The following is a 15,858-nucleotide window of genomic DNA, read 5'->3' on the forward strand; positions in this document are numbered from 1 at the left end:
CCATGCTAAATAGCCCATAGTGTTTAGAGATGTGTAGTTTAGCTGGGTTATAGGGGATTGGTCTGGGCGTCAGTGTGGACTTGTTGGGTGAAAGAGCCTGTTCCCCTGCTGTAGGGATTCCATCATTCAAACACTGTAAAAAAGTAATGTAAACAAACAGCATTAGAAATGCTCTGCAGATATAGCAGCATCTGTGAAGAGGCAACATCAGAATTGAATCACTTTATTTCTGGCAGCACGGAAAGCAGAGCTAATATTTCAGGTTGATCTTCAGAACTCACCTGCAGTATTTTGTTTGTTATCTAAAGATTAAACAGAAAAAGGAAGGATAGGTTGTCTTCAACAGGCTGGCTCTGTGACACCATGTTTGCATAAGACCAAATGAGAACTTTTCCGGAATGTTGTACTTTTTTTCTTGCTTTCATCACATATGACATGATGAGATGTTTCTCTCCATATTAGATTTTACTATTTCGATTTTGGCTTTCAGTTTACTTAGGTTGAACCTGGATATGTTTGCTCTTCCCCATACATTCAACACTAAGGTTTGGAGAGAAAAAATCGATAATCATTGATGATGCACCCTAAAGTAGCAATGTTACAATACGATTTACTCTCAGAGCTGTAAGCAATAGAATTCAGTATGATGCAACAGCAGCAAAAGTAAGCAATCATGTAACTGTATCAACAATATAATCTATTGGTTTTAGAATGTCTCAAGAATTCTGTCATGGAGGAATACTGAGCTTTTCTTGTATTAACATACTGTAGTCTCCATGAGCAAGTTAAAAATATTTTTTATTGTTGAAATATCTTGAAAAACACATTATTGCTTATAATCAATAATCTCTGGGGTGTGTCAAAACTACTGCCGTGTTTATTAGAGTAGAAACATGCAATTTTGGATAGTGATATACATTTTCTTGTGAGTAAAAAATGACATTGGTGTATCACTGATTTTCAATGTGCATTTTAGTCAATACTGGAAAAAATAAAATGGTATAATTTAGCTTTAAAATGAAGACAATTTAACAAACATCAATTTATTGTAAGTTTAAAATACTGAAATCAATTGTATCTGGTTTCATGTATGATCTGTAAACTGCTATGAAATCAGAAAATTATAAATGTTAAAAGCAAACATGTAAATATTGAAAAACTAACATGCAGAGTGTTTAATCAGAAAATTAACTCGCTTTTTACTCATATTGTATAATTGTAACATCCATTGTTTTTATATCGCAAGGTATTGCAATGTTTCAAGCATCAGCACCGTTTTAGAGGATGAGGAATGCGGAATTAATTTCCCGCTCCACTGAATCCCCAAATCTTCACCACAGTTTTATGGGAAGGCGAATAGATATAGGCATGAGAGTGGGAATTGATTGAAAAAGGTATTTTCTGGCTGCGCAAACTAGCTGACACAACTCATCCAACCTTTTTTTTAGAAGAATTAGCTCTGCAAGACCTGAGAAAAGAAATGACAATTAGAAGAGTTTTACACTGTCAACAAACAAAACGTATGTCAGGAAAACTGACATTACCAATAGTTTTCCAAGAAGAGTTCAAGTGATACAATACCTATTCCTTCGAAGGGATTTGAATAATTGTAACTTTAGTCATATTTGAAGCTTAAATAACATAATGCACTATATTTAAGTACTCCCTGTTGTATTATTCTACAATAAATCCCTCAGATTTTTGTTAAGTAAGTTTGGAAACAATTATAGTGCTAAATTACATATGAGCAGAATGCTAACAGGGAGCAGTGGAATGTTCTGTTCATTTTGTCCATGAGTTAAGAGAAGGCAGATTGCTGATTTATGAAATCAATTTCATATTTTACCATTCCCTGTAGCATTTGTTACTTGCTTACCTTTTGCTCTGATTCATTCTGTGTCTGCACATTCACAGTCAGACTTTTATCACAACAACATTTAGGTGTTTCTTATTCTTTCCCAAAACACATGCAGATTTGTGTATTTTCTTGCCTTGAAGTGATAGACTTAATATTATTAACTGTCCATATGGGTTCCTTCGGGCCCAAAATAACCTAGTGTGGTTTGGGGTATACACCTCATGGTCAAACTAGAAAAACTGTGATGAATAAACATATGAAGTTTATTGCATTTCTCAATAATAGTTTTTTAGCAAGTAATTTTCAGTTACATGAATATGACCTACATTATTAAGGAGGCTAATGGACCTGGTGGTTGCATCCTAGGATTTAAAGGAAGTAGTTACAGAAATGTTGGATACACTGGGAGTAATTGTGAATGAATCTTAAGAATCTTTAAAACTCCAAGAAGATTGGGAAACTGCCCATGTAACAACTTCGTTTTAAAAGGGAAGAAGGCAATAAAAAGGGAGTGGTAACTGCAGGCTAGCTAGTTTAACATCTGTTTTTGAAAAAAACGTTAGAGCCAATTGTAAGGGATAACATACTGAAAACCATGCAATAAGGCTGAATTAAACGTTCACACCTAACAATGTTTTTATATATTATTCATTTTGTGGGATGTGGATGGCACTGGCTGGCCAGCATTTCTTGCCCATCCCTAGTTGCCCTTGAGAAGGTGGTGGTGAGCTGCTTTCTGGAACTTCTTTCAGTCCACTTGCTGTAGGTTGACCCACAGTGCCAATAGGGAGAGAATTTCAGGATTTGGACCCAGCAACATATTTCAAAATCAGGATAGTGATATTTTGATGAGGAACTTGAAGATGATGGTGTTCCCATGTACCTGCTCCCCTTGTCACTCTAGATCGAAGTGGTCGTGAGTTTGGAAGGTGCTGTCTGAGGATGTTTGGTGAATTTCTGCATCTTGTAGATAGTATATACTGCTGATGCTGAGCGTCATTGGTAGAGGGAGTGAAACCTTGTGGATGTAGTGCCAATCAAGCAGACTGCTTTATGCTGGATAGTGTCAAGCTTCTTGAGTGTTGCTGGGGATGCACTCATCCAAACAAGTGGGGACTATTCCATCACATTCCTGACGTGTGCCTGGTAGATGGTGGACAGGCTTTCAGGAGTCAAAAAATGAGTTATTTGCCTCAGTATTCCTAGCATCGGGCCTGCTGTTGGTGCCACTGCATTTATGTGACAAGTCCAGTTGAGCTTCTGATCAATGATAACTCCCAGGATGTTGATCGTGGGACATTCTGTGATGGTAACACTATTGAATGTCAAGGAGTGGTGGTTAGATTGTCTCTTATTTGTGATGGGCATAATCTGTCATTTACAAAGTCATTTATAAAAACCACAAAGACCAGAGGTTCCAGAACAGATCCATGCCAAACACCACTGGTCACCAAGTTCCAGGCTGAATATTTTCCATCTACTACCATCCTCTGTCTTCTATTGGACAGCCAATTCAGTATCCAGACAGCCACAATTCCCTGAATCCCATGACTCCTAACTTTCTAAATGAACCTACCATGGGGAACCTTATCAAATGCCTTGCTAAAATCCATATACACCACATCCACTGCTCTATCTTTATCAATGTGTTTTACAACACCCTCAGTAAGGTTTGTGAGGCAAGATCTGCCCCTCACACAGCCAAGCTGACTATCTTTAATCAAACCATGCTTTTCCAAATAATCATAAATACTGACTCTCAGAATCTTCTCCAATAATTTGCCCTCCACAGAAGTAAGACTGACTGTTCTGTAATTCCCAGAATTATCCCTATTCCCTTTCTTGAACAAGGGAATAACATTTGCCACCGTCCAATCATCTGGTATGACCCCAGTGGACAGTGAGGATGCAAAGATCATCTCCAAAGTTGCAGCAATCTCTTCCTCGCCTCCTGTAGAAACCTTGGGTATATCCCGTCTGACCCAAGGGACTTATCTATCCTCATGTTTTTCAAAATTTCTAGCACATCGTCCTTCTTAACATCAAACTGTTCAAGCATATCTGCCTGTTTCATGCTGTCCTCACAAACAACATGGTCCCTCTCACTAGTGAATATTTCTGGATGAAGATTGCTGCAAAAGCTTCAGCCTTATCTTTTTTATTGATGTGCTGCGCTCTTCCATCATTGAGAATGGGAATATTTGTGAACCCTCCTCCATCTGTTAGTTGTTTAATTGTCAGCCACCATTTGTGGCTGGATGTGGCATTCTGCAGAGCTTAGATCTGATCCATTGATTGTGGGATCACTTAGCTCTGTCTATCACGTGCTGCTTATGCTGTTTGGCAGGTAAGTAGTCTTATTTAGTGGCTTCACCCAGTTGACATCTCATCTTCAAGTATGCCTGGTGCTGCTCCTGGCATGCCCTCCTGCACTCCCCATTGAACCAGAGTTGATATCCTGGCTTGATGGTAAGTATTGAGTGGGAGATATGCCGGGCCATGAGATTAAAATTGTGTTGGAGTACAATTCTGCTGCTGTTGATGGCCCATAGTGCCTCATGGATGCCTGGTTGCTTAGATCTTAGAACATAGTGTTTTCTGAATGTTACGTTGCACAGAGAATGCTGGCTTGCTCTGTACAAAAGAAATGGTTACAACTAGAAGGTATCATTGCAATTTCTATCAGGATATAAAAAAGCTATGGTTAATGATCAGACATATTGACTGGGATAACTATAATGGAGTGCCTACTTTCTGAATTGGTCTATGAGGAAGACAGAAGTTCAGAAGAAACTGAGTCTAAGTACAATTCCCTGCTTAGAATCAATGTGGCAAAAAAAACACTTTTCTAAGCTGCTGATTAAACCTTCAGTGTTTTGAATAGTAAAATAATTCACAAAACTAATAGCGCCCAAAGTACAAGTACACTGTGGGCCAGCAAGTTTCAACTCAGTTTACCTCCTCTGTATTTCATATTCAATAAAATATAATTACTATCCAGCCAAGTGAAAATTATTTGCCGTATAATTTAGTTATTTGGCAATGATGCGTTAGTGTGTATTGATCAAATATCAAAATAACGCAAGAACATTAAGATTGGATCAAGATTGAATATTCCCATTGACACTTCTGTCATTAATTAGAGTTCTCTGATTCAGTAAATTAATAGGCTATTTTCACTTAATATCCATTGGAAATGAAATCATTATGAATATTTAACTTGAAGTGTAGGATCCAGATACAATTCCTTACCTGTCTGGGTTAAAGAGAAAGCCAAAGTATGTTATTCGAATCATATAAATTAGGAGCAGGAATACACCATTCAGTCTGTCAAATCTGCTCTGCTATTTGATAAAATCAGACTAATGTGAATGTAGCCTCAACTCCATTTTCCCATCCATTTTTGCTCTTCATACTCCTCTCCCTTGTTAATCAAGAGTCTATCCAGTTCAACCCTGAATATACTCCAGGCTCCAGACTCCACTGCTCTCTCCAACCCTCTGAGAGAAAATAATTCTCATCTCCATTCTAAATGGAAAATATCATATTTTTAAACTTTGTCTGCATAAATGGAAACATTCTCCCAGAATCTACCAGGTCAAATCCCCTCAGGATCTTATATTTCGATAGGATTATCTCTCATTTTTCTAAATACCAATCAATAACAGAAGAACCTTTCCAACTGTTTCTCAAAAGATAACATGTTGAAACCAGGATTCAATTGGGTAAGCCTTCTGTGAACTGCTTCGGTGCAATTTTACCCTTGTTTATGTAAGGAGACCAAAACTGTACACAATATCTCAGGTGTGGTCTCAATAAGACTCAGCACAATTGAAGCAAAACTCCCTTGCGTTTTTATTCCATTCCTTTGCAATAAAACAACAACATTCTATTTACCTTCCTAATTATTTGTACTTGCATACTAACCTTGTATGATTCATTGAGCCATAGAGGGAAGTAAAACTTTTTTCAATATGTAAAAAGAAGAAAAAGTGAATGTAGGCCCTTTTGTGAACAAAATTGGGGAAATAAAAATGAGAAGCCAGGAAATCCATGGATATTATGGGTTGCTTCCTAGGATTTTAAAGGAGATAGCTACAGAGATAATAGGTGCACTGTTAGTAATCTTCCAAGAATCCATAAGATTCTCGAAAAGTCCCAACGATTGGAAAACTGTCAACATAACACCCTTATTCAAAATGGGAGAGATAGAAAAATAAAAGGTAACAATAGGGCAGTGAACTTAACATTTATCATTGGGAAAAGGTTCCAGCCTATTTTTATTTAGAAATGTAACAGCAGAAACACATAATATAACCTGGATCAGCATGGCTTCATGTAGAGGACATCATGCCTGACAATTTTATTTGCAACCTGCAAGGTCGATGAAAGGGTACCAGTCGATGTAATACATTTTGATTTCTAAAAAGCTTTTGATAAGTTACTGCACAATGCTACTTAATAAGGCAATAGCCCATAACGTTGGAGTATAATATTTACATTGAAAGAAGACAGACAGTCAGGATAAAGGGGACATTTTCTGGGGGGCAACCTGAACAAGTTGAGTCGACAAGGATCAATGCTGGGCCACAACTATTTATAATATTTACAAGAAGTAAACATACTCTATTGCCAAATTTACAGATAGTGATGGAATATTGTGTGGGAAAATGTGAGGTTATACACTTTGACAGGAATAAAAGAAGAACTCATTATTATTTCAGTTAGGAAACACTGCAGAAATCTGCACCACATAGGGATTTGAGGTTTTTCATGCATGAATCACAAAAAAGTAACATCCAAGTTCAGCAGGTAATAGGGAAGGCAAATGGAATGTTGACCTTTATTTCAAAGGAAATGGAATATAAAAATAGGGAGGTCTTATTAAAACTATACAAGGCACTAGTTAGACTGCAGCTGGAATATTGTGAACTGTTTTGCTTCCTTAACTGAGGAAAGATATGCTGGCATTGGAGGCAATCCAGAGAAGGTTCAAATGGTTGAACCTGGGTACGGAGGGATTTTATTAAGAGAGAAGGTTGAGGGGATTGAGCTAGTACTTATTGAAATTTTACGGTATAAAAAGACACTCTGTTGAAACAAACAAGATGCTTTTGAGCACCTGCCAGTGTAGATATTGAAACGGTGTTTCCTTGTGTGAGAGTCTAGAACCAGAGGGAATAATCTCAGAGTAAGAAGCCACTTGTTTAGGCAGAGAGGGTGAGGATTTTTTTTTTAGTCAGAGCCTGGTGAATTGGTAGAGTTCTTTTCCACAAAGGACATTCAAGGTTGAGTTGTTGTGCAAATTAATGGTTGAGATAAAGAGAAATCTCATTGAGGAAATCAAGAGTTATGGGGAAAGTGCAGAGAAAAGGAATTGAAGATTATCAGGTCAACCACAATCTCCTTGAATGGTGGGGCAAACATGATGGACTGAATGGTCTGCTTCTGCCCCTATGTTGTATATGCCAGGACATCTAGTTCCCTCAGTACTACTGACCTCTGAAGTCTCTCTCCTTTGAAATAGCATTCTGCTTTGTCTACTTCCTTCCAAAGTGAAGAAATCTTTATCCACTCACCGAAGCTATCTATATCACTCTGTAAACTCTTTATGTCCTCATGACAACTGACTCCCTTACCCATCCTGCAAATTTAGCTATTGTACATTTGGTCCCTTTGTCCTAGTCATTGACAGGAATTGTAAATTGTTGGAGCCTCAGCACTGATCCTTATGGTACTCCACAAGTCACACTTTGTTTAAAATGTGAAAATAACAGGTGCTGTTAAGCTAAGCAATGCTCCAACATGCATTCCCTTACACAATGAACACTTTCTGTCATAACCCATGATGCGACACCTTATCTAACTTTTTTTTGGAAATCCAAGTATCTACAGGTTCCTCTCTGCGCTGCTCAATACTGTCTCACTGAACTTTAATAAGTTAGTCAAACACAGTTTCTTTTCACAAAGCCATTGTTGTCTTTCAGATCACAATTGATTGTCCACATGTCCTACCTTAACATTTTTAACAGTGGTGTTCCTAATAGACATGGCATTCATTACTGAAAGTTTGTAGATGAAGAATATTAGAAAATGTTGCTAATCTCACATTTGCGCTACCATAAAATAATGCAGAAAATCACAAAGAACCATATTCAATTATTACCTAAACTCAATACTTGTTATATTGCTTCATTTACCTCGACAAGCGGTGAATACACAAGAATATGCAGTTATATGCAGAATATAACATATATATAAAACCATATACTAATAATAATACCTAAAATCAATTTCATTTTTAAGAATATTTGGCACAGTTTGTATTGTGCACTATTGTAGGTTGGTCTTTTTTTGTATGGCTATGTGGAATTCCAGTATAAAACTCAATTGCATTCAAACACATGGATATTAAAGTCTCTAGTTTCTGGGTCAAATTCTAATCCATTTTGTAGTGCAGAAAATAACAGCATGAAATATCAAAGCAAAATGAAAGGAAAGGACCAATCAAAATGGCATAGGGTTACTTGTGGTAACAGAATTCAAAATGAGATAAATTAGATCATGTAGTTTTGGGTTCTGAGATGCACTTACCCTTCTGACAGGACTGCTAGTTGTATGTTGAACAGAGAAATACCAAGTGAATGAGTGAAAATCTAATTTGAAGCCACCACTTCCATATCACTCTATTCTCTACCAGTTCACGTGTCTGTTTAAATACCTCTTAAATATTACTAGCATACCTGTTTCTGCCAACTCCCTTGATAGCATGTTCCAGGCACTATTAGCCTCAGTGTAAAAAGCCTGCCTCACATATATCCCTTAAACTTCCTCCCATCACCTTAAATCACCTAATATTTGACATTTCCATTTTTGGAAATAGATTCCAACTATTGGGTTACCCTTCAGCCTCTGACGCTCAAGCAAAAGAAGTCAAAGTTTGTTGAATCTCTCCTTATAATAAATACAATCCAATCAAAACCACATCCCAGTAAACCCCCTTTGCACCCACTCCATAGCTTCCACAAAGGATCCCCTTGAAATGGTATTAAGGGCTGAATTCTGATTTTCAGGAGCTACATTTTATTCTCATTAACTCCTCCTTAAATGATGCAGACATATCTCAATCCCACATTTAAATTTAACAATTGACACAGAGTTCGTTACAATGACCTTCGCTACAATTTTCTCCATAGAGTAGTTGCTGAACACATGGAAACTTAAACTAGAGATTCCACAGTAATTTGTAAATTATTAATTACCTCAGCGTTTTCAAGTTTTCCCAGTTCTCATCAGCTGATAGTGAACCTTACAACAGCAAGCAGGGGAGAGAACTAGCTTTGTGATCGAAGTAGCAATTCCTCATTATTTCCTTCCATTCTATTTATAGAGCTGACCTTTTTACGAACAGTCACCCTCATGAGTGAATGTTCCAAGACACTTCAGAGACACTCAGGGGCATATTTTCCGATATCATCATGTATTTTTAACTGGTGCTACCCATTGATAATATTGGGTTCTCTACTGATGCATATATCCGTCACTTTCTCCATATTATTGTTTGTATCACTACAGAGGTATATTGTCCATGCAAATAAAGAGATTGATGATATATCTTTGACAAATGCAAAGCCTCCAACTATTAACTTGCTAAGAATATGTGCCACAAAATGACTCATGGCTGTAATTGCAAAATCTGTTGAAAGCTATTTGCCAGTCAATCCTCTTGATACAAAAATCACATTGAGTTCATTCAACATAGATGAAAGGATTCACTTATCCTTTTTGCCCTAAACAAAATGGCTAATATACAACAGGAGCACCGATTACTATTTTGTTATTAGCTAACATATTAAACCATTTGTCACAGTCTATGTAATAGCATTTTCACAAAAGGAAGAGAGAATTACCTTTTTTTTTGGAAGGCGAAAGAAGACTGTTGTTCAAAGGTGTTATTCATGATTTGTCTACCAAATCCCGAAACACAGGAACAATATAATGAGAATGGAGGAGTTATTGGATGTTTGACATTCAGAAGATGTGAATTCAAAGGCACACAACTTTAAAAGCTGGGGGAGAAATACATTCTGTTCCATCCTGCACATCTAGAAACCATCTGTGAGATCAGAGGTTATCAACCTGCCAGAAGGCTACTATAACTATGCAGGTAAGAAAACAAGAGTATGGTTAAGGTGACAAATGTTACATGGTCATCATAACTTCTTCTCATGTTGGCCACTGGACACCTTCACCACATGCACACTCACAAAATAATGCAATGGACTGAAAACAATGAAATGCATATCCAAGATCTTTCTGAGAGGTACTTTCTGTGGATAAAACACACTTCTGTGCAAAAAATTGCATTACCTATCAGGCCTGAATTCTATAGGACACCCCAAATATATTCTGACTCTTCGGTCATGGTCTTCTCCCTTACTCCATGTATTGGTATGTTGTCACATGGCATATTATGTGGTCAGTGCCTTCTAATGTGTTGGCTGTTCATTGGATATGTCTGAAACAGATGTAATCCCAAAAGGAAAACTGTTAATAGTGGCCATATTGATGTTATGAACAATTTCAGTGATATGAATTCTTCATCTAATAGTAATTGTCACAATCCACTGTTATCGTTCAGTTGGTGAATAAAGTATACTTGTCTAGTTTTACTAGTCTTTCAACCATTGAGTCATTGGGGATCTCTTGTTCCTCTGCTTCGTTTAATTGAATTAATGCATGCTGATTCATATTGAGCCATTTTGGGCTCATAACAACACCTTAATGCCACCTTATCTTTGTGGCAGATGGTGAGATAACCCCTTGCTGACGCTTCTCTTCTATTTCTACTTTAACTTGCCTCGACATAAACAATTTGATTGATAGAGCATCATTTTGGAGAGTAATATGATATCACCTTTCAATTGCCCCGATCCTGAGAACAACTTTGGGCACTCACTTCCAAATTCATTTGCACCACAACAGTCTAATCAACTTTACAAATTAATTGCCCTTTTTAGCATGCCTTTCTACATTATAGAAAACATCCTGGATTCTGAATGGCAGATATTCAAGGGTCTTTGATCTTTATATTTGAGCAGACTTTAAATTTTAATTAAGTTTCTAAAGTATCTTATAATTTGATAAACGATGACTGCAGTTTAATTTGTTTGTGTAATTTCACTTAATCTGATAATACTGTGACATCATCTTGGGTATGTGGTAGTCTGTCCAATTCTAGTTTAAGATTCCAAAAAATGTTTTCATATTCACTTATTTCTGTTAGGAAAGATTTAACTTGTTCTTGTGGTTTTTCAACCTCCTGAGTGTGGCTTTGTTTTCAAAATTTTTCCCTTTTGTTCCCCAACTGCATGCTTTTTAGAATAATAGGCCGTTTTAAAATGGTCTATTTTTCCACATGGTCAAAAATCACACAACACCAGTTTATAGTCCAACGGGTTTGTTTGAAAACACAAGTTTTCGGAGCTTAGCTCCTTCCTCAGGCATAGTGTGAGAGAGGGAACATAAGACACAGATTTTATAAACATGAAGGTAATGGCGAGTTTTGAGAAGATTTGTAGCTCAGGTTGAGTTTCTGGATGTGAGTTTGCTCACTGAGCTGGAAGGTTAGTTTTCAGACATTTCATCACCATTCTAGGTAACATCAACAGTGAGCCTCCGACGAAGCGCTGGTGTTATGTCCCGCTTTCTATTTATCTGTTTAGGTTTCCTTGGGTTGGTGATGCCATTTCCTGCATTGGTGATGTCATTTCCTGTTCTTTTTCTGAGATGATGGTAGATGGGCTCCAAATCAATGTGCTTGTTGATGGAGTTCCGGTTGGAATGCCATGCTTCTAGGAATTCTCGTGCGTGTCTCTGTTTGGCTTGTCCTAGGATGGATGTGTTGTCCCAATCAAAGTGGTGTCCTTTCTCATCTGCATGTAAGGATACAAGTGATAGTGGGTCATGTCTTTTTGTGGCTAGTTGATGTTCGTGTATCCTGGTGGCTAGCTTTCTGCCAGTTTGTCCAATGTAGTGTTTGTCACAGTTCTTGCAAGGTATTTTGTAGATGACGTTCGTTTTGCTTGTTGTCTGTATAGGGTCTTTTAAGTTCATTAGCTGCTGTTTTAGTGTGTTGGTGGGTTTGTGGGCTACCCCGATGCCAAGAGGTCCGAGTAGTCTGGCAGTCATTTCGGAAATGTCTTTGATGTAGGGGAGAGTGGTTATGGTTTCTGGGCCCATTTTGTCTGTTTGTTTGGGTTTGTTGCTGTGAAATCGGCGGACTGTGTTCATAGGGTACCCATTCTTTTTGAATACGCTGTATAGGTGAAGAAGGTAATATCTCTAAAACTGGCCGCCTCTCATTGAATCTTTAATCAGTTAGGAAGGAGACTACTCATTAAAATCCAAATTCCAGATTCCTCTCCAGTCATTGTCCATAGATAATTAAAGTATTTATCAACGTATACAAGAAGTGACATCTCAGGTCAGTCCATGCATTTTAGGTGTGAGGTCTGACTTAAAATATGTCTATGTTTTACGTTGGTGTCAGATTATATTTTTTGAGCAAAACAGAATGTATCTGCAACTACACAAATATCTTGAATGAAATAATTCATGTGAGTGTCTATGCCTGTGTGTGTGTGAGTGTGTGTGTGTGTGTGTGTGTGTGTGTGTGTGTGTGTGTGTGTGTGGTGTGTGTGTGTGTGTATCCATGTCAGTGCATATGTCGTGTCTGTGTGTGAGAGAAAGGGAGAGGGAGAAAGAGAGAGAGTGTGCATATGTGTGTGTGGTTGAAAGGGTGTGAGTGGGAGGGAGTGTATGTGTGTGAGAGATTGTATGTATGTGTGCGTGTGTGCGCGTGCATGTGTGTGTGTGTGTGTGTGTGTGTGTGTGTGTGTGTGTGTGTGTGTATGTGTGTGTGTATGTGTGTGTGTGTGAGAGAGAGAGAGAGAGAAAGTGTGTTTGTGAGAGAGGGTCTGTTTAAGTGTGTGACAGTGTGTTTGTGTGTGTGACAGTTTGTGTATGTGTGTGTGTGTGTTTATGAGTGTATATGTGTGTGTGTTTATATGCATGTCTGTGTGTGTTTGTTTATGAGTGTGTATGTGTGTGTGTTTGTATGCATGTCTGTGTGTGTGTGTATTTGTATGCGTGTCTATGTGTGTGTGTGTGGGAGAGAGAATATGTGTGCATGAGCGAGGGTCTGTGTGAGTGTGTGTCTTTGTGCATGTGAGGGTGTGTTTGTGTGATAGAGAGTGTGTGTATGTGGGCGTGTGTGTGAGTGTGTATGGGTGTATATCATGCAGTGGGGTCACCTGTAGTGTGACATGAGCCTAACATCATCATTGAGGCTGTCCTCATGGGTATGGAACTTGGCTATCAGCCTCTGCTCGGCAATTTTGCATTGTTGTGTATCTCATCCACACTAGAGGATGCTAACCAGAAAATTGGAGGCCTCCAAGGTGAACTTTGAAATACACAACAAAACAAAATTGCTGAGCAGAGGCTGACAGCCAAGTTCCATACCCAGGAGGACAGCTTCAAGTGTGAACTTGCTTCATGTCGCACTACAGGAGACAATACCACACTATAGACTCCCACACACACACACACAAATACACACACACACACTCTCTTACACCAACACGCTCTCACACACCTTAACATGTGAAGCATAGTTTCATCCATGCCTTGTCTTGCTAACATGTCATTCGAGATGGGTCTCCAGTTTTGTGTTGTTCTTTCTTATCTAAGCCTGAAGTAATTTTATTCTTGGTGAACCTTTTCTTCAAACATTCCTAAACCTTGGCATGGTGTGGTCCTTTCATTGTCTGGAATGTTTCCAGTGCTGTCAGTTGAATTCCATGTTTCTTCTGAGTCCTGGAACTGCTCCTCCATCTGATACAGTGTTTATCTTACTGCCCACGGTTTTGAGCCTTTGCTCATTTCTGGCTGGTGTCTGGTCTGTTTTCTGTCCTGCTGCTGTTGATGCTCCTGTGACATTCCCAGCATCTTAGCACATCTTCAACATTTCCATTCTCTTCAACATCCTTCCCATCAAGGTTCTCTACAACTGCTAGCTTCATCAATTCGCTTTTCCTTTCCTGCCACCACAATTTTGTTGTGTATTCTTGCTTTGGGACTACTTAGTCTACCAAAAGTAGGCTGCTTGAATCCATCATCTTTTAATGCAAGAACTCTTTACTCATGGTTAGATCTTTACATCAATTCTCTTCATTGAACTTATAGCAGCTGCTCTCTTCAGTTTATAAGTGGAAAATATTTTTCCTAAAGTACTGAAAACTGGGCAGCACAGCAGCTCAAGTGCATTTCAGAAGAGGCTAGTTTGAGTCTGAGCTGTACACAACATCCACCACAGGGAAATCTCTGCCTATGGCTGTGAACATTACTACTGTATAAAATGACCTATAGACCACAAGTGACATTTGCCACAGTTGTCAATCTTCAGTCCAGTGATGCAAAGGCAAGTGGGAAAAGAAAAGTGCTGATTGCCAAGAGAAGCATTTTCATCACTTTCCCAATGGAAAGGTGGAAACAACATCAACTCGCACCACATTTACCAGCTGACAGAGTTTCCAAAAGCATAGAGTCAGTTTAACAGTACGTGTAGCCACTGGGAATTTCAGTAAAACTCTCACTGGAATTGAAAATCTTCACACACTATTAATGTGCAGCTGGTGTTCGAGCACAGAAACAGAATAATACAAATAAACACATGGTACTGCAGGAGCAGTCCTATTACAGTGCAGCTCTATTTGATGCAGTAGCCAGAATGAATGGATGGCTGCTAGAGGACTAAATACCATTTGCAAACTCAGGAGATGACATTATGAAGCTCTAATGTGCACACAAATTATGGTAGAAAAGTGAATGTAGAAGGGTGGCACGGTGGCTCAGTGGTTAGCACTGCTACCTCACAGCATCAGGGACCTGGGTTCAATTCCACCCTTGGGTGACTGTGTGGAGTTTGTACATTCTCCCTACATCTGTGTGAGTTTCCTCCAGGTGTTCTGGTTTCCTCCTAATGTGCAAGTTAGGTGAAAGGCCATGCTAAATTGCCCATAATGTCCAGAGATGTGTAGTTTAGGTGGATTAGCTGTACAAAATAAAGAGATGAGTTGGGTCTGGGTGGGAGGCTCTTAAAAGAGTTGGTGTGGATTGCATGGCCTGCTTCCACGATGGAAGGATTCTAGGATTCATAAGGGATTGATTACAGCTAGTATGTATGAATTTCCATCATGAACTATCAAAATATTATACCACTTGCTGGTTTTCATTGATCTCTATGCAAAGAATTTAAGGAAATAATTGGTGAAATTACAGCCATAATTTAGCACCTTATGCCTCCTCACTGATAAGAACAGCCTTCAATCAGTTACATTAGTGCGCAAGAATCTTGATGACATCACATTACTTAAAAGTCTTTTGCTGCTATTTTAATGCTTTGCTCCTTATCAGGGTGAAGAGTTAAAAAGCAACATTCTAAATCAGCATCCATGCCATTAGAGCAGACCGCCCTTTGTCCCAACAAAATTAGCATAATCTAAATCTCAGAAAAGCACTGCACCAGCAGTGGTGTGACATGCTCATTTTTCATGCAAGCTCTCCTTTGCTGATAGTCTCAAAGAAATTGCAAACAACTGTCAAATGAATTTTGTACAGACAGTCAGGTATTTGAAGTGAAAGGATTGCTAATCCACTGTGATATTGAGGCTTTTAGGTTTCAGTACTTTAAATGGAGACTGCAATCAAAAATTCATTTAAATTCATTTAAATTCATTTAATAAAGGCAAATTCAGCGTTTTCATAAACAATTTCAGTCCAGCCAGCACATTTGCTAAGGTTAGTTTTGTTTCTCTGACTTCTCAAAAACAATCATTTCAGTTTAGCTTCATTATTTTTCATTTATTTTCATATATTTTCATTACATCTAAAATGTTACAAATCACATATATGTCAAATTATACAGAGAATGGAAA

The 15,858-nt window shown here is 38.3% G+C and overlaps 1 long non-coding RNA gene across 1 annotated transcript; it reads right to left on the reverse strand.

Moving 5' to 3' along the window:
• Positions 1 to 480: 480 nt before the first annotated feature.
• Positions 481 to 9,174, reverse strand: LOC132210998 (uncharacterized). Its single transcript, XR_009447270.1, has 3 exons — positions 9,121 to 9,174; positions 1,438 to 1,468; positions 481 to 540 (listed from the first exon to the last, which is right to left on the reverse strand). It is a non-coding gene; the product is annotated as an uncharacterized LOC132210998 (long non-coding RNA).
• Between the last annotated feature and the right edge of the window lie 6,684 nt (positions 9,175 to 15,858).

This window comes from Stegostoma tigrinum, chromosome 26 (genome assembly GCF_030684315.1).
Source record: "Stegostoma tigrinum isolate sSteTig4 chromosome 26, sSteTig4.hap1, whole genome shotgun sequence".
NCBI classification, from domain to species: domain Eukaryota; kingdom Metazoa; phylum Chordata; class Chondrichthyes; order Orectolobiformes; family Stegostomatidae; genus Stegostoma; species Stegostoma tigrinum.